This window comes from Physeter macrocephalus, chromosome 6, assembly GCF_002837175.3.
Source record: "Physeter macrocephalus isolate SW-GA chromosome 6, ASM283717v5, whole genome shotgun sequence".
NCBI classification, from domain to species: domain Eukaryota; kingdom Metazoa; phylum Chordata; class Mammalia; order Artiodactyla; family Physeteridae; genus Physeter; species Physeter macrocephalus.
Window position 1 is genome coordinate 80,641,699 of NC_041219.1, and position 18,881 is coordinate 80,660,579.

Sequence of the window (18,881 nt, forward strand, 5' to 3'; positions counted from 1 at the left end):
CTCTCTCAGCCTACATAGAATTGAAGGGAGTTAGGATATTGTTCTGGATTAGGCTTAAGGAAATGTTGTGGCCGGTGTGATATTCTGTTCAGAACAGTACAACTTTCTCCACATCAGCAATTAGGGTGTTTTGCTTTCTTATCAGTCCTGTGTTCACTGGAGTAACACTTTTAATTTCCTTCAAGAACTTTTCCTTTGCATTCACAACTTGGCTAATTGGCACAAGAGGCCTAGTTTTGATCCATCTCATCTTTCAACATGCTTTCCTCACTAAGCTTAATCATTTCTAGCTTTTGATTTAAAGTGAGAGATGGGCAAGTCTTACCTGAACACTTGGAGGCCATTGTAGGGTTATTAATTGGCCCAATTTCAATATTGTTGTGCTTCAGGGGATAGGGAGGCCTGAGGAGAGGGAGAGAGATGGGGGAATGGTTAATTGGTGGAGCAGTCAGAACACACACAACATTTACTGATTAAGCTCACTGTCTTAAATGGGTGCAGTTTCTGGTGCCCCCAAACAATTATAAAGTAACATCAGAAATCACTGATCATAGATCACCACAACAAATATAATGATAATGAAAAAGTCTAAAATATTTCAAGAATTACCAAAATGTGACACAGAAACATGAAGGGAGCAAATGCTATTGGAAAAGTGTCGCCTATAGACTCGCTCAACGCAGCGTTGCCACAAAACCTTGTCTGTAAAAAAAAAAAAAAAAAAAAAAGGCAATATCTGCCAAGCACAACAAAACATGGTATGCCTGTATCTGAAATAATTTTAGCTCTACAGAAAAATTGTAAAGATAATTTCAGAATACGCTCCCATGCCCTCCCATGCAGTAGTGCCAGGGGCCAAGGGCAAGAGGAGAGAATTGTCTAAAAAAGGGCATGGGGAAAGTTTCTGAGGTGAGATGTTACATTATGATTGTGGTGATGGTTATAGAACTGTATACATTTGTCAAAGGAAATTGAATTGAATGCCTAAAATCTGTTAATTTTATATGTAAATGATATTTCAATAAAATTAATTTAAAAATATTTAAAGGTGACCAAAAAATACAAGATTTTATGTTTGTATTTAATTTAATTTAATTTTGGCCACACTGCACGGTTTGTAAGATCTCAGTTTGCAGACCAGGGATTGAACCTGGGCCCCAGCAGTGAAAGAGCCAAGTCCTAACCACTAGACCATCAGGGAATTCCCTGTATTTACTTAATTAATTCCTGCTAAGTATATTGTTTTCATAATTATGATATTATTTAGCTTTTATGCTCACCTTTTTAAGTAAAAAGAAACTGTATAGTGAAAAATAATTTATGAGAAAAATAGAAAATCAAGTTGAGAAATCTCTCAGGAAGTGGAACGAAAAGGACAACATAGTACAAAAAAAGATGGATATTTATTACATGGATGAAACTTGAGGGCATTATACTAAATGAAATAAGCCAGTCACAAACAGACAAATACTGTGTGATTCCACTTATGACATATCTAAACTAGTCAAATTTACAGAAATAGAAGATCCGAATAGTGGTTGCCAGAGGCTGGAGGGAGCGGGAAATGCAGGGTTGTTGTTTAATTGGCATAGGCTTTCAGCTCTGCGAGATGAACAACTTCTGGAGAGCTCTTTTACAACACTGTGAATATATTTAATATTACTTAACTGTATACTTTACAATGGTCAAGGTGGTATGTTTTATCTAATGTTTATTTTTATATAACAGTTAAAAATAATTTTTTAAAATCAAGAAAACAGGAATATCCTTTACTCCAAAAATTCCGTTTGTAAAACTTTATCCCACAGACATGCTAACAAGATCCCAGAGGCATATGTGTAAATGTATATAAATGTTTATATACACATTTGTGCATAAGTATATATAAATCAATAAGGAAACAACCTAAATGTCCATCAAGAGAAGAATGGCTAATTAAATAATGACATAGACAGCAAAATATCCAACTGTGGTGAAAATGAATTAATTACAGTCATACAGACAAACATGGGTAAACCAGACATATAATATTGAGTACAAGGACTTCACTAGAGGTGCAGTGGTTAAGAATCCACCTGCCAATGCAGGGGACAGGGGTTCAAGCCCTGGTCCGGGAAGATCCCACATGCCGTGGAGCAACTAAGCCCCTGAGCCACAACTACTGAGCCTGTGTTCTAGAGCCTGCGAGCCACAACTACTGAAGACCGTGCGCCTAGAGCCTGTGCTCTGCAACAAGAGAAGCCACTGCAATGAGAAGCCCGCACACCGCAACAAAGAGTAGACCTTGCTCACCGCAACTAAAGCCCGCATGCAGCAATGAAGACCCAACACAGCAAAAAATTAAATAAATAAATAAATAAATAAATAAATAAATTTTTAAAATGTGTAAAAAAAAACCATTGAGTAGATAAAGCAAGACATAGATGTAGATATAGAGGAGGATACCATTTTCAAAAAACTCAGAAGCCACAAAGCTAAACAATATATGGTATGAGAATATATACACTCAATTCAATTTTGATTCAACAAATGTGTTTTGAGTACCTACTATATTCCAAGCAGAGTTCTAGACACCAAAGATAGAGGCAGCAGTAAACACAAAAGACAAAAAAGCCTGACCTCATGGTGCTTACTTTCAAGTGATGGAACAGACAACAAACAAGATAAGTAAATTAAACTTGTTACAAAGTAGAAAGTGAATCTTAAAGGAAGGGGCTAGGAAGTGGTAGGGAGATTAATTAGATAGGGTGGGCAGGGAAGGCCTCTCTGAGAAGATATATTTGAGGGAAGACTTGAACAAAGCGAGGAGTTAGCTGTGCAGAGATTTGGGGAGAGAGCCTTCCAGACAGGAGACACAGCAGATACAAAAGCCCCAAGGTCTGAGTGTGTTCAGAGAAGCAAGGTTGAGAGAGAGGGGTGGGACCAACCATGTGATATTATAGGGTTTTTCTCTGAGATAGAGAGCCATTGTGCAAAGATCTGACTTCGTGCACCATCTGACTTAGGTTTAAACAGAATTACTTGGGCTGCTGTATTGAAAGTGGACTGGAAGGGGGCATGGATGGAAACAGGGAACCAAGTTAGGGGGCTACATTGGTAATGCAGGTGAGAGATGGTGGCTTGGAATAGAATGTTGCTGTGGTGGTGAATTCTGGATATGTTTTTAAAGGCAGAGCCAGCAGGATTTGCTGACAGATTGGATGTGAAGGGTAAGACTAATAAGAACTCAAGAGTGACTCCAATACTTTTGGCTTCAGGAACTGAGTGACATATATGTGGCAAGACAAATAACAACAAAAAAGGGAGAGATGACAGCAACGAACTTGAGTATTTTTCTCTGGAGGTTAGTAGGGGTTAAGACTAGGGAGGAGCCCACATGCAGCTTCAAATATTGATAGTGGTTGAGTTCTGAGATTGGATAAAGGGTTCCATGGTGTTTATTTTCTTCTTCTTCTTTAAACTTACATAGTCATTACATAAATATTCTTTTATAAGTATCAAACACCACATACATTTTTCTAAAAATAACAATAAAATCCCAACAGTAGATAAAAGTGAAAATATAAAAACTAATCACATGTAGGACTATTTCCTAAAATAAGTAGCAATGTGCACAAAGGTTTATATACAAGGAGATTCCCTCTTCCTCATTAGAAATAAGGGTAATACATTGGGGGAAATAGAGGAATGGTTAAACTATGACACAATAGAACATTATGCAGCCATTAAAAACCATATTTTCAAAGGTATTTACATGGGCACTGCTCCCCTATTTTAAGCAATAAAGCTATGTGGTAGGATGATACTTATTGTACTATATATATATATAAAGAAAAGAGACTGGATATTTGAATATAATTATAGAACTACATACAGATCTAGCATACTAGTTTGAATGAAGTGTGGCTTTGGATTACAAAAATACACAAAAAAAGTGACTTTAACAAGATTGAGGTTTACTTTGCCCTCATGTAAACAGAATTCCAGCTTGGGATGGTTGTTCCAGGGTAATCAGAGACACAGGCTCCTTGCATGTGATTGTTTTGCAACTATCAGCACGGGGCTTCTTGCAGTCTAAGCTGGCTACTCCAGCTCTAATCATTATGTTTGCATTCTAACTATGGGGAAGGAAGAGAAGGAGATGGAAGGGTATGTCCCTGCTTCACGAAAATCTGCTAGAACTTTTCATCACTGCACTTGTAGCCCATTGGCTAGAACTTAATTTGTATGGCCACACCAGCCTGCAAGTTGAGGTCATATGCTGAGCTAAAAGCTTGGGATCTTACTATATAGATAGAAAAGGAGAACAAATCCTGGGAGACAACTCTTAGTCTCTGACACATCCAGTGTGATTCCACTTTTCTTAAAGACAGAGACAGCCAGACCAGAAAGTTGTATAGCAAAATATGAGTGCTGGTTATCACTGGTTGGTAGAATGTTGGACAATTTTTGCTTTCAATCTTGTATTTTTCAAATTTTTTATATACAACATGTACTATTATTAAATATTAAAAATAAAATACTTAGAATTAAGAAGAAACTATATAACAAAAACAAGGAAACTGAAGAGTATTCTTCTCTGTACCAAATCTGTTTGTTTTACGGAATGTTTAGAAAGCACCAATAAAGACTATAGAAAGCACCTTGAGTGCTAGAGGATAATTTCTATGTTGAATAGAAACTCAAAATGTATCTTTTGTAAAACAAGTATCAAACAAAGGGATAAAAGGTAAGTTCCTTGGAAACATTCAAGAACCCCAACTTTTTAACACAGTTGAGGTGGGTCTGACTTTTGAGAAGGCCCCTGTGTGACAGCTGTGAGTGCAGAAAGCCAAGAGATCAGAAAGCAAGGTCATACCCTTGGCTTAGCCTTTCAATGTCAACAGGACATGTCTTCCTAATATCCACAGTCCCTGAAGAGTGTGGTTCCCTGGGCAGTCCAATGTAGCCTTCACCCTGGTCTTTGCAAACTTCTTCAGTAAAAACTCAGGGAATTTAAATGAGGAGCCCAAGATTGCTGGTGAGGCCTGATGTCTTGGGAGTGTAAGTTTTTCCATCCATCCCTGTCTCCAGTTGAAATTATCTGCTGAATATTAAAAGGCAGAAAATTTTGTTATTTGGAGGTCTAAGGAGAGGCTAAATCCTTGTGTGAAAACAAAATCAACATTCGTGATCAGTAGAAACTTATTCCAATTTGCCAAATTGGAATTGTTTTAACATGACAATACCAATAGTCATTTTTGCTAGGTAACAATTATACAGCTTAAAAATGGAAAGAATTCCACAGAACAAATTAAAAGAACTTTTTTTTTTTTAACTAACTTATGGTTAGCAGGGGGTAAGGGGAGGAGGGATAAACTGGGATATTTGGATTGACATATACACACTATTATGTATAAAGTAGATAACTAATAAGGACCTACTGTAGAGCACAGGGAAGTCTACTCAATACTCTGTAATGGGCTATATGGGAAAAGGATCTAAAAAAGAGTGGATATATGTATATGTATAACTGATTCAATTTGCTGTACACCTGAAACTAACACAACATTGTAAATCAACTATACTCCAATAAAAATTTTTTTTAAAAAAACACTTTTTAAAAGTAGGTCTTAGAAACATTTGAGTAACTGCACTGATTTATACAGCTGGACACTCCTGCCCCCTGCTGGCTGGAATTGGCTACAACCAGACTATCCCAGGTTAACTGTACTCATACAGTAAGTTCTTCCTGTACTTTGGGAAATCTCTTAATTTCCTTCAAGAGGCATACACACAGAGACAGAGGAAGAGAGGGACAGAGTCAGACAGAAAAAGAGACAGAAACACAAAGAATAGATAGACACAGAATACCTTGTGTTCCTGCCTTCCCCCCCGCCTCTTTCTACCTTATTGCACTGCAATAGTCTGCTCAAGTACTGATTTGTTTCATTATATTGTAAAAAGAGAAGGAAAATGCTTTTCTGATTCAAAATATAATCATCAGCCTAAAATAGTGCCTCGTACGTAGAAGGTGCTCAGTAGATATTTGTTGAGAGAATGAGAGGGAGCCAGAGAAAAAGTTGCAGAGGGATTGAGAGAGAGGAGGAAGACAGACAAGACCTATTCTTTCAAGGACTCCTCCCACCTCTATTTGAGAGACAAATTTATATCAGAAATACTAACATCACATTATGTTGCAGACATAGGAAATAGGAACTCAATTAAGTTGGCACACACAGGCATTGACCTAAGCCTTTTACTATTATTCTTATATTGTTCTTATAATAATCCTATAAAATAAACACTATTATATCCACTTTAGAGATGCGAAGCCTCAGGCAGGAAGAGGTTAAGTTAAATTTCCCGAGGCTACTAAGTGGTGGGGCTGGGATTTCAACCCAGGAAGTTTGACTCCACAGTTCACACTTTTAACCAGCAGCAAGGTGCCTCTTTGAAGGATGTGAAGAAGAGGGCAGAGCAGAGATAGAGGAAAAAACTATCTTTGGGAGTATTGTACCAATCTTTCCATGTAAGTCATCTGCCTGCTGGAGAAAAATTTTATCAGAGATGACATAACTATAGCAGAGAACCAACTTCATCAATCCAGTGCTTCTTACACTTGATCACTAAAGGAGAACTAATAGCAGAGGTGGATCAGAGTGGTTTAAAGGACCCGAAACAGTCTCAGGGGAGAAATTTCTTGTTAGTTTTCTATTATAGCCTAAAAATTCATTAAATCTTTCAACTTTCAACAACAGATAGTTTATCCAGACAGAAATTCAATAAGGAAATGTTGGACTTAAACTACATTTTAGGTCAGATGGACCTAACAGACATTTACAGAACATTCCATTCAACAGCAGCAGACTATTCTTCTCAAGCACATGTGGAACATTCTTTAGGATAGATCATACGTTAGACCACAAAACAAGTCTTAATAAGTTTAAGAAGATTGAAATCATATCAAGTATATTTTCTGACCATGATGGTATGAAACTAGAAATTAATTATAAGTGGAAAACTGGGAAAATCACAAATATGTGGAGATTAAACAACAAGCTCCTAAAACCAATGGGTCAAAGAAGAAATCAAAGGAAAAACCAAAAAATATCTTGAGACAAATGAAAATGGAAACAACATACTAAAACTTAAGGAATGTAGCAAAAGCTGTTCTAAGAGGGAAGTTTATAGTGGTAAATGCCTTCATTAAGAAAAATGAAAGATCTCAAATAAACAGCCTAACTTTATACCTCAAAGAACTAAAAAAAGAACAAACTAAGCCCAAAGTTAGAAGGAAGGAAATAAGGATCAGAATGGAAATAAATGAAACAGAGACTAAAAAGACAATAGAAAAGATTGGTGAAACTAAGAGCTGGTTCTTTGAAAAGATAAACAAAATTGACTAACTAGATTCACCAAGAAAAAAAGAGAGTACTGAAATAAATAAATCAGAAATGAAAGAGACCTTACAAGTGATACCACAGAAATACTAAAGATTGTAAGAAACTTCTATGAACACTTATATGCCAACAAATTAAAAACCTTGAAGAAATGGATAAATTCCTAGAAACATACATCCTACCAAGCTTGAATCATGAAGAAACAAACAATCTGAACAGACTGATTACTAGTAAGGAGATTGAATTAGTATATAGCATAATGACAGAAGTAAGTCCTTCCTTATCAGTAATAATTTTAAATGTAAATGGATTACTCTCCAATGAAAAGGACAGAGATTGCCAGGATGGTATTATGCCAGATGGATAAATACACATGATCCAACTATATGCTGTCCGTTGTAGATTCACTTGAGTTCCAAAGATACAAACAGGTGTAAAGTGAAAGGATGGAAAAAGATATTCCATGCAAATAGTAACCAAAAGAACCACTCCTGTTATGCTAATACGAGACAAAATGGACTTAAATCAAAAAAGGCTACGAGAGACAAGGAAAGACATTATGCATTAATAAAAGTTTAATACAGAAAGAAGTTATAACAATTTTAAATATTTACACACTTAATGAGAGACCATCAAAATATGTGAAGTGTATTGTTCTGTAACAGATCTCTAGGAAATTTTTCATTTTGGAAAACAGAAATTCCATATACATTGAGCAACAACTCATTGATTTTTTAACTAACCTTGCATTTCTGATATAAACCCTACTTGGTTATGATGTACAGTTATTTTTGTAAATTGCTGGAGTCCTATGCTAACTTTGTGTGTGTGTGTGTGTGTGTGTGTATGTGTATTTCTGCATTTATGTTTATTGGGTTTGACAGGTTTTAGTATCAAGTGGCCTTATAAAATGAATTGGAGGGTGTTCCCTTTATTTTCTGGAAGAGTTTGTGTAAGATTAGTGTTATTTCTTCCTTAAGTGTGTGACAGATAGAATTCAAAAGTGAAACTTCAAGGCTTTTGTTTGTTTGTTTTTCTGGTCAGTTTAAAAAAATTTTTTTTATAGGTATAATTTATATACAGTAAAAGTAACTTTTTGTGTGTATACAACTATGAATTCTATGAACCTATTAATTAAATTAGTTTTCATTTCTCTCAAGTAAATACCTGGAAATGGGATTGTTGTGTTGTATGGTTAACTTTATAAGAAACTGTCAGACTGTTTTCCAAAACGGCTATACCATTTTTTCTGCTCTGTTCAATTTATTCTTTTTAAAAAAAATTTTATTGAAGTATAGTTGATTTACAATGTTGTGCTGACTTCTTCTGTACTGACTCAGTTATACATATATATTCTTTTTCATATTCTTTTCCATTATGGTTTGTCACAGGATATTGAATACAGTTCCCTGTGCTATACACTAGGACCTTGTTGTTTATCCATCCTATATGTAATATTTTGCCTCTACTAATCCCAAACTCCCAATCCTTCCCTCCCCCTTGGCAACCACAAATCTGTTCTCTATGTCTGTGAGTCTGTTTCTGTTTTGTAGATATGTTCATTTGTGTCATATTTTAGATTCCACATATAAGTGATATCATATGGTGTGTTTCTCTTTCTGACTTACTTTTTAATATGATAATCTCTAGGTCCATCCATGTTGCTGCAAATGGCATTATTTCATTCTTTTTGATGACTAATATTCCACTGTATATATGTACTATATCTTCTTTATCCATTTATCTGTTGATGGACATTTAGGTTGATTCCATGTCTTGGCTATGGTAAATAGTGCTGCTATGAACATAGGGGTGCATGGATCTTTTCAAATTATAGTTTTGTCTGGGTAAGTGCCCAGGAGTGGGATTGCTGGATCATATAGCAACTCTATTTTTAGTTTTTTGAGGAAACTCCATACAGTTTTCCATAGTGGCTGTACCAATTTCATTCCCATCAACAGTGTAAGAGGGTTCCTTTTTCTCCACTCCCTCTCCAGCATTTATTATTTGTAGACTTTTTAGTGATGGCCATTCTGACTGGTGTGAGGTGATACCTCATTGTAGTTTTGATTTGCATTTCTCCAATAATTAGCAATGTTGAGCATCTTTTCATGTGCCTATTGGCCATCTGTATTATCTTCTTTGGAGAAATGTCTATTTAGGTCTTCTGCCCATTTTTCGATTGGGTTGCTTTTTTGTTGTTGAGTTGTATGAGCTGTTACTATATTTTGGAAATTAAGCCCTTGTCGCTCGCATCGTTTGCCAATATTTTCTCCCATTCCGTAGATTGTCTTTTCATTCTGTTTATGGTTTCCTTTGCTGTGCAAAAGCTTGTAAGTTTGATTAGGTCCCATTTGTTGATTTTTGTTTTTATTTCTATTGCCATGGGAGACTGACCTAAGAAAACATTGGTACAATTTATGTCAGACAATGTTTTGCCTATGATCTCTTCTAGGAGTTTTATGGTGTCATATATTACGTTTAAGTCTTTAAGCCATTTTGAGTTTATTTTTGTGCATGGTGTAAGGATGTGTTCTAACTTCATTGATTTACATGCAGCTGTCCAACTTTCCCAGCACCACTTGCTGAGGAGACCTTTTCCCATTTTATATTCTTGCCTCTTTTGTCAAAGATTAATTGACCGTAGGCATGTGGGTTTTTTCTGGGCTCTTTATTCTGTTCCATTGATCTGTATGTCTGTTTTTGTGCCAGTACCACACTGTTTTTTTTGTTTGTTTGGTTGGTTTTTTTTTTGCGGTACGCGGGCCTCTCACTGTTGTGGCCTCTCCCGTTGTGGAGCACAGGCTCCGTACGCGCAGGCTCAGTGGCCATGGCTCATGGGCCCAGCCACTCCATGGCATGTGGGATCTTCCCGAACCGGGGCACGAACCCGTGTCCCCGGCATTGGCAGGCAGACTCTCAACCACTGCACCACCAGGGAAGCCCACCACACTGTTTTGATTACTGTATAAAATGGCTATACCATCTTGCATTCCCACTAGTAGTGGAGTGTTCCACCTGCTCCACATCCTCACTAAAACTTGGTATTTACTTTAGCCATTCTAATAGGTCTATAGTGGTATCACACTGTGGTTTAATTTGCATTTCTCTAATGATTTATGTTGAGCATCTTTTCATCTGTTTATAGGCCATCAATATATCTTCCTTAGTGGAATACCTATTCAAATCTCTTGCCCTTTTTTAAAAAAATTGAGTTGTTTCCTTCCTTACTGTTGAGTTTTGAGAGTTCGTTTTTATATTTTGGGTACAAGTTTTTTTTTCACCAGATATATCAGTTGCAAAGATTTTCCTCCCAGTCTGTGGACTGCCTTTTCATTCTTTAACAGTGTCTTCTGCAGAACAGAAGTTTTGTAATTTTTGTAAAGTCTAATTTATCAAATTTTTTCATTTCATATTATGCATTAGCTGTCATAACTATGATATCTTTTCCTGACCCATAGTCAAAAAGATTTTCTCTTCATTTTTCCCCAAAGTTTATAGTTTTAAATTTTTACCTTTTGATCTGTGATCCATTTTGAGTTAATTTTTGCATAAGGTGTAAGTTATGAGTTGGGGTTTGCTATTTTGCATAGGAATGTTCCATTGTTCCAGCAGTTTGTTAAAATGACTATCTGTTCTCCATTGAATTGCTATTAAACTTATGCAAAAAATCAATTGATCAAATCAATTGATCGATTTCTGGACTCTATTCTGTTCCATTGATCTTTGTGTCCATCTTTTACCTATACTGCACTGTCTGATTATAGTTTTATAGTAAGTTTTACAATCAGGTTGTGTGAGCCCTCCAACTTTGTTCTTTTTTTTTTTTTTTTTTTCTTTTTTCTTTTTGGCCTCGTTGGGTCTTTGTTGCTGTGTGTGGGCTTTCTCTAGTTGCGGCGAGCAGGGGCTAGTCTTCATTGCGGTGCACGGGCTTCTCATTGCAGTGGCTTCCCTTGTTGTAGAGCATGGGCTCTAGGTGCACAGGCTTCAGCAGTTGCAGCACGCAGGCTCAGTAGTTGTGGCATGCAGGCCCTAGAGCACGTGGGCTTCAGTAGTTGCAGCATGTAGGCTCAGTAGTTGCGGTGCGTGGGCTCTAGGGCGTGCAGGCTTCAGTAGTTGCAGCACGTGGGCTCAGCAGTTGCGGTGCGTGGACTCTAGGGTGTGCAGGCTTCAGTAGTTGTGGCATGGAGGCTCAGTAGTTGTGGCTCATGGGCTCTAGAGCACAGGCTCCGTAGTTGTGGTGCAAGGGCTTAGTTGCTCTGTGGCATATGGGATCTTCCTGGACCAGGGATCGAATCCATGTCCTCCGCATTGGCAGGCAGATTCTTAACTACTGTGCCACCAGGGAAGTCCCCTCCAACTTCGTTCTTATTCAAAATTCTTAGGCTATTTCTTTTGATTTTCTATATAAATTTTATAATGATCTTGTCAATTTCTATAAAAAGTTTTGCTGGGATTTTGATTGAGATTGTGTAGATTCTATAGATCTCTTAGGATAAAATTGACAGCTTAACAATATTAACATATCCATAAATATGATATATCCTTTTATTTAATTGGGTCACAGATCATCAGTGTTTTATAGTTTTCACCATATAGTTTCAGCACATTTTTCTGAGATTTATTCTTGAATTTATACTTGATACTTTTACAAATGGTACTTTAAAAAATGATTTCCAATTTTCATTCCTTATATAGAGAAATACAACTGATGTTTTATACTGAATCTTGCAATCTTTTTAAACTATGTATAGTACTATTTTTTTATATTCTTTGGGATTTTATATGTAGACAATTATGCTCTCTATGAATACAGACAGTGTTATTTCTTCTTTTCCAATCTATGTGCCTTTTATTTCTTTTCCATGATTTATTACGCTGGCTAGACCCTCCAACATGTGGGCACATTGAGAGGAGACATTCTTGATGTCAGGCAGAACACTCAACACTGGTTACCAATGTCAGGGGAGGACTCCAACAACATGGAGGATCGCAAAGATCATTACTATGCAAATCACCAGGAATAGAAGTCCGAATACTTCCACTCACTTCCATTCCACTATACTTGGTAATGAAGTTGCCAAGGAAAACATAACACAGTCAAACGCTAGGTGGAACAACAATTTTACTTACATGGAGAAGAGACAGAGAAATATCAGCTCCAATTGTGTGCATCGGTCCCCTATGGCCAGTGGGTCCCACCAGGCAGCCAACACAGGGCAATTAGCCTGCATGCACCCCTCTTGTGCTGTAGCAGAAGGACACCCCTTCCTCCTCCGTGAAGTCTGAAATAAACGAAGGCTGGAGAGTGCCTGAGAGTCATTGACGCATTCAGTATAAATACTTAAGCAGAACAAAGGAATACACATTGAGTTTGAAAAAGAAGATATTCCCATACAAGGTGATAAATCTGGCACTGACTATATGGGTTCCTTATCTCTTGGTAAAGAAGTATTCCAGGCCCAAGCCCTGTTCTTCTGAAACTAGATGGGGGGGGTCAACAGGCAGTGCACATTAGACTGCCTTTCCCAACATTTGCCTTGTTAATCCTAGGGGGAAACCATGGAATCTTTGATCGTTAAGTATGATAATGACTGTAGACTTTTTGTAGATGTCCTTTGCAAAATTGAGGAGGTTCCCTTCTGTTACTAGTGTTAAGGATTTTAAACTCATGAATGTGTGCTGAATTTTGTCAAATGCCTTTTCTGCATTTACTGAGATGGCAATATAATTTTTCTTTTCAAATTAGTTAAAATGGTTAATTATATTGATTGGTTTTTGAATGTTAGACTAGCCTTGCATTCCCAGAACAAATCCCACTTGCTCATGGTGTATGATAATACATCTTTATATATTGTTAGATTCAATTTGCTAATATTTTATTGAGGATATTTGTGTCTAGGTTCATAAAAGATATTTGTCTGTGGTTTTCTTGTATTCTTATTTTTCTGTTTTTGGTGTCAGGATAATGCTGGCTATGTGATTTAGGATATTTTCTCTTCTATTTTTTGAAAAAGTTTGTGTGTAATTAGTATTACTTCTTCCTTAAGTGTTTGGTAGAACTCACCAGTGGAGTCATTTGGACCTGAGTTCTTTTTGGAAGAGTTTTATATACTAATTCAATTCTTCTAGTAGCTGTAGGACTGTTCAGGTTATCCATTTTGTCTTCAGTTAGCCCTTTTAGTTTTTCTTTTTCAAGGAATCTGTTCTTTTAACCTAAGGTCAAATTTATGGGTATAAAGTTGTTTGTTAATATTCTCTTATTCTTTTAATATCTGTATACTCTGTAGTGATGTCATCTCTCATTTCTGAAATTGGTCATTTTGGTTTTCTCTCTATTTTTCTTCATCATTATGGTTAGAGTTTATCAATTTTATTGATCTTTTCAAAGAATTAGCCCTATGGTTTTATTTTCTCAATCGTTTTTCTGTTATTCATTTTACTAATCTCTGCTCGTATCATTATTTCTTTTCTTCTGCTTGCTTTTGGTTTAATTTGCTCTTTTTTTAATAGTCTCTAAATAGAGGCTTAGATGACTTGACACTCTTCTTCTTTAGTAAACATTTAATGTTCTAAATTTCCCCAAAGCACTGCTTAAGCTGCATCACACACATTTTGGTATGTTATGCTTTTTCACTTCCATTCAATTAAAATTTTCTAATTTCCCCTGTAACTGCCTCTTGGACCCTTAGGTTATTTAGAAGTAGGTTATAAAATTTCTAAATATTTAAGTATTTTCCAGATTAAAAAAATTGATTTCTAGTTTTAATTCTATTATGTTTACAAAACACACTTGGTATGGTTTAAATTTTTTAAATGCCCTTAAGGTTGTTTTATGGCCCAGAATATGGTCTATCCTGGCAAATGTTCCATGTATACTTGCAAAGAGTGTATTTGGGCGTTGTTAGGTGGAGTATTCCATAAAGGTCAATTAGGTCAGTTTGGTTGGTAGCACTATTCATGGCTACTATATCCCTTTTGATTTTTGGTCTACTTGCTTTACCAGTTAGGGGTGATGATATCTTTAGTTATAATTGTAGATTTGTCCACTTTGAAATTAATATAGTTACTCCAGTTTTCTTTTGATTGGTGTTAGCACAGCACATCTTTTCCTTTTCATTTACATTTCACCTGTGTCTTTATATTTAATGCAAGTTTCTCATAGGCAGCATATATTTAGGACTTGAACTTATCATCTATGAGTTTATCGTTTATGGGTTGAATTGTGTGTCCCCCCAGATTCACATGTTGACATCCTAACTAGTACCTCAGAATGCGACCTTATTTGGAAATAAGGTCTTTGTGGATACAATTAGTTAAGATGAGACCATGCTGGTGTAGGGTTAAGCACCTAATCCAGTATGGTTGGTGTCGTTATAAAGTGGGTTAATGGAGAAAGACACACATACAGGGAGAATGTCATGTGAATATGGAGGCAGAGATTGGGGTGATGCAGACAAGCCAAGGAACACCAAAGATTGCCAGCTAACCACTAGGAGCTAGAAGGGGAGCAGATTCTTCCTCATAGCCCTCAGAAGGCTCAACCCTGCTCACACCTTGATCTCAGACTTTTAACCTCCAAAACTGTAAGATAATTTCTGTTGTTTGAGCCACTCAGATGGTGGTACTTTTTTAACAGCAGCCCCAGAAAACTAAAACACCATCTAATCTAACAATATCTTTTAATTGGTATGTTTAGATCATTTATATTAATGTAATTATTGATATAGTTGGTTTAAGTCTTCTACTTTGTTTACTGGCTGTCTCCTCTGTATTTTGATCTTCCTTCTTACCTCCATTTCTATTATTTGAATACTTTCATATTCCATTTTAATTTATTGGCTTCTTGGCAATCTTCTGGGTTTCTTTTTTGTCTTAATGGTTTCTCTATAGATTAAATTACACATACCCAACATTTCCCACTATATTCAGGTTAATATTTTACCACCTCAAGTGAAATGTAGAAGCCTTACAACCATGTAGGTTGCTTTACCCTGCCCTCTTTATATTATAGTTGTCATACATATCTCCATATATTGATATTCCTACCAGGCAGTGTTGTAATTTTGAGAGGGCATTTACTTTAATCGACTTTCAAGTTATTAAGTTAGCATGCTACCATTTCATGGATACTGAACACACTAGAATCCTAGGTAAGGTACACTAGACTATGTACAGTAGACATGCACACTGGACTCTGAAACTTATGGTGACAGCAGAGGCAAGAGTATTTTTATGCTGATTACCTGAGCCACAAGACCCACAAGGCAATGCAGAAGGCCTGATGAAGGCTGCAAAATTAGTGGATTTTGGGGCCACAGGAAAGGAGCTTTAAGGGGTCTACCACTTTTATGGCAATCAGTAAGCAGATCAGCTTTTTATGTGATGGAAGATATTAGCTCACCTTTCATACTTTCCAGCTGCAAAAACAATCCTGAGAAATGACCTGGATGAAAGAGTTGTCAGGGTCTTGCAATCCTTTACACACTTAGCAACATGTGTCAGAGTTAGAGAGACCTATTGACTACGTCCCAATCATTTTTTGCTTTCATCAGTTATGATATTTTAAAGAATCTAATAGGAGAAATATAGACTGTTAAATTTACTCAGATCTTTACCATTTGTGTTGCTTTTCCTTCATTTTTCAATTTCTAAGTTTCTCTTTGGTATTCCTCTTTAGCCTGAATCATTTCCTTTAAGTATTCTTCTCGAATCAATCTGCTGCTGATGAATTCTCATAATTTTCTTTCATCTCAGAATATCTTTATTTATTCTGATGGATATTTTTGCTGGACATAGAATCCTGTGTTGACCACTCTTTTCTTTGAGCACTTTAAAGATGTTCTTTCATTGTCTGGGTTTCATGGCTTCTGATGAGAAATCCAAGAGCATCCCAATCATTGTTTCCCCATATGTATTGTTTCATTTTTCTCTAGTTCTGTTAAGATTTTTAAAAATCTTTTTACAAAATAGTCTTCAGTAGTTTCATTAAAATGTGTCTAAATATTATTTTCTTAATCTTGTTTGGGGTGCATCAAATATTTTTGCCTCTGTAAATGTATGGCTCATTAAATTTGTGATGTTTGGGGCATTATTTCTTCAAATAATTTTTTTGGCCCCAATCTCTTTATCCTCTCTTTCTGGAACTCCAGGGGCAAGTATGTTAGATTTTTAAAATATTGTTCCATAGACCCTTGATGCTATGCTCTTTTTTTTTCTCTTTCTTTCTTTTAAAAATCTTTCCCTGCTTCTGTCCTTCAGATTCTATAACTTCTGTTTATCACTCTCCAGGTTCATTGAGTGATTATATCTTTAATTTTTGAGAATGTTTTAATTTGAAATAATTATAGAATAAAAAGTTGCAAAGGTAATACAGAAGGGTACTATGCATCTTTCATGCTGTTTACCTCAATAGTTACATCTTATACAATTATAGTACAATATCAAATGACATTGACAGGAAATGACATTAATATGGTGTGTATATGTAGTTCTATATCATTTAATCACATGTACAGATTTGTGTAATGACTACTGCAGTCAAGATGCCAACCTATTCCATCACCACAAAAACCTCTCTAGTGCTATTGTCTTATAATTACACCCCTACCTTCATCAACCACTAATCTTTCCATTTCTGTAATTTTTTCATTTTGAGAACCATATATATATATATATATGGAATTATACAGTATGAGGTTTTGGAATTGGATTTTTTTTTTCACTCAGTACAATGCCCTTGAGATTCAGTGAAGTTGTTATATGAAGAGATAGTTTTTTTCCTTTTTACTGCTGAGTAGAATTCCACAGTCTGCATATATCAGTTTAACTATTCACCTATTGAGAGACATTTTGGTTGTTTCAATTTTGGGCTATTACAAATAGAGCTATGAACAATCATGTTCAGGTTTTAATGAAGACTTATGTATTCATTTCTCTAGAATAAATGTCAACAGTGATTGCTGGGTTGTATGATAAATGTCTTTAAAGAAAATGCAAAATTATTTACCAGAGTGGCTGTACTATTCTATATTCCCATCAGCAACGTACAAGACTGTTTTTCTGTATCTTCATCAGCATTTGGAATTGTCACCATGCTTTATTCTCTCGTGTTATCTTCTTTTAGTTTTACAGTTTTATGCTTTCATTTAAATCTATGATTCACTTCGAGTTAATTTTTGTATAAGGTGTGAGTTTTAGGTCTAGGCTTATTCTTTTGCTTATGGATATTAATTACTCCACACCATTGTTGAAAAGAGTGTCCTCTCTCCATCAAAATGCTTTTGCAACTTTGTCAAATATCAGTTGGCCATACTTGTGTGATGCTATTTTGGAGCTCTCCCTTCTGTTCCATTGATCTGTTTATTCCTCTGCCAATACCACCATCTTGATTACTACAGCTGTATGTCTTGAAATCTGTTGGTTGTCTTTGCCTGGTTAATTAGTCACTTTACTCATACTGTATATGCTAAGTAACTTTGAATTATATCCTGGAAATTGTGACTGCAATACTGTGTAGACTGTGGGTTCTCTTATAATCTTATGGAGGATGTTAATTTTTTTTAACCAGTCTATCAACTCAGTTTAGACTCAGATCAAAAGTTCTGTCTTGCCATACAACCATCACCCAGGATTAGTCTGAGATTTGGGCCCTGGTTTAAATCATAGTTCAGGTCATAAAGCATTTGCCATACTGTTTTGGGTCCGACCTGCACATGTGCTTTTCAGGAGTTAGTATGAGACTTGAGCAATGGTCAAAATGTTAAGTGTTATGATGTTTTAGATTTGTCCTGTCTATGCACAACACAGGGGTGAGACTGTTACACCAAATTAGGTAATCCCCTTCCCCAAATCCAGAATTCTTGTTACACTTTCTGACCTGCAAGTTTCCCTTTGTGTGGTTCCTTTGGACAGGAAAACAAGGTTCTATTGGAGGCTAGCCATCTACATGATCACACATTTCTACAACTGAACCTGCCCTTGGGGGCACAGCTATAAAACAGAAACTCAGAAAATTAACTCCTTTACGGATTGCTTTTCCAACGGCTGACTTCCTTCCACAATTTTTTGTTTACTTTTCAGAATGCTCAGGTAGTTGCTTATGAATATTCTCAAGAGATTTTAGTTGTAATTCAAAAAGAGATAAGCTGTAGTGGACTTTAGTGTCCTGATGGAAACAAAATCTTCCTTTTATCTCTCTGGGAAGGTTTTTAGATACTAATTCAGCGTGTTTAAGATGTAGAGCTTTTCAGAGTTTCTATGTCTCCTGTGTCAATTGTGGTAAGTGGTATTTTTGTTAAGTTGTTCTCTTTAAGGAAACTGTCCATTTAATTGAATTTATTGTCAGTTGTTCATAATCTTTTATTATCCTTTTAATCTTTGTAAAATCTACAGTCATGTCCTTGCTTTCATTCCTGATATTGATAATTTATTCTATCAGTGTTATGGGCTGAATTGTGTTCCCCTCAAGTTGAAGGCTTACCCCTCAGTACCTCAAAA

At 36.1% G+C, this 18,881-nt stretch overlaps 1 protein-coding gene across 1 annotated transcript in view; it reads right to left on the reverse strand.

The window, feature by feature from the left end:
* Nucleotides 1–11,250: 11,250 nt before the first annotated feature.
* The window catches only part of USP15 (ubiquitin specific peptidase 15), a 141,571-nt gene continuing 133,940 nt past the window's right edge, over nt 11,251–18,881 (reverse strand). The window contains exon 17 of the transcript XR_003680304.2: nt 11,251–12,667. The gene's annotated coding sequence lies outside the window, so the exon portion shown is untranslated. The remainder of the gene's footprint in view (nt 12,668–18,881) is intronic.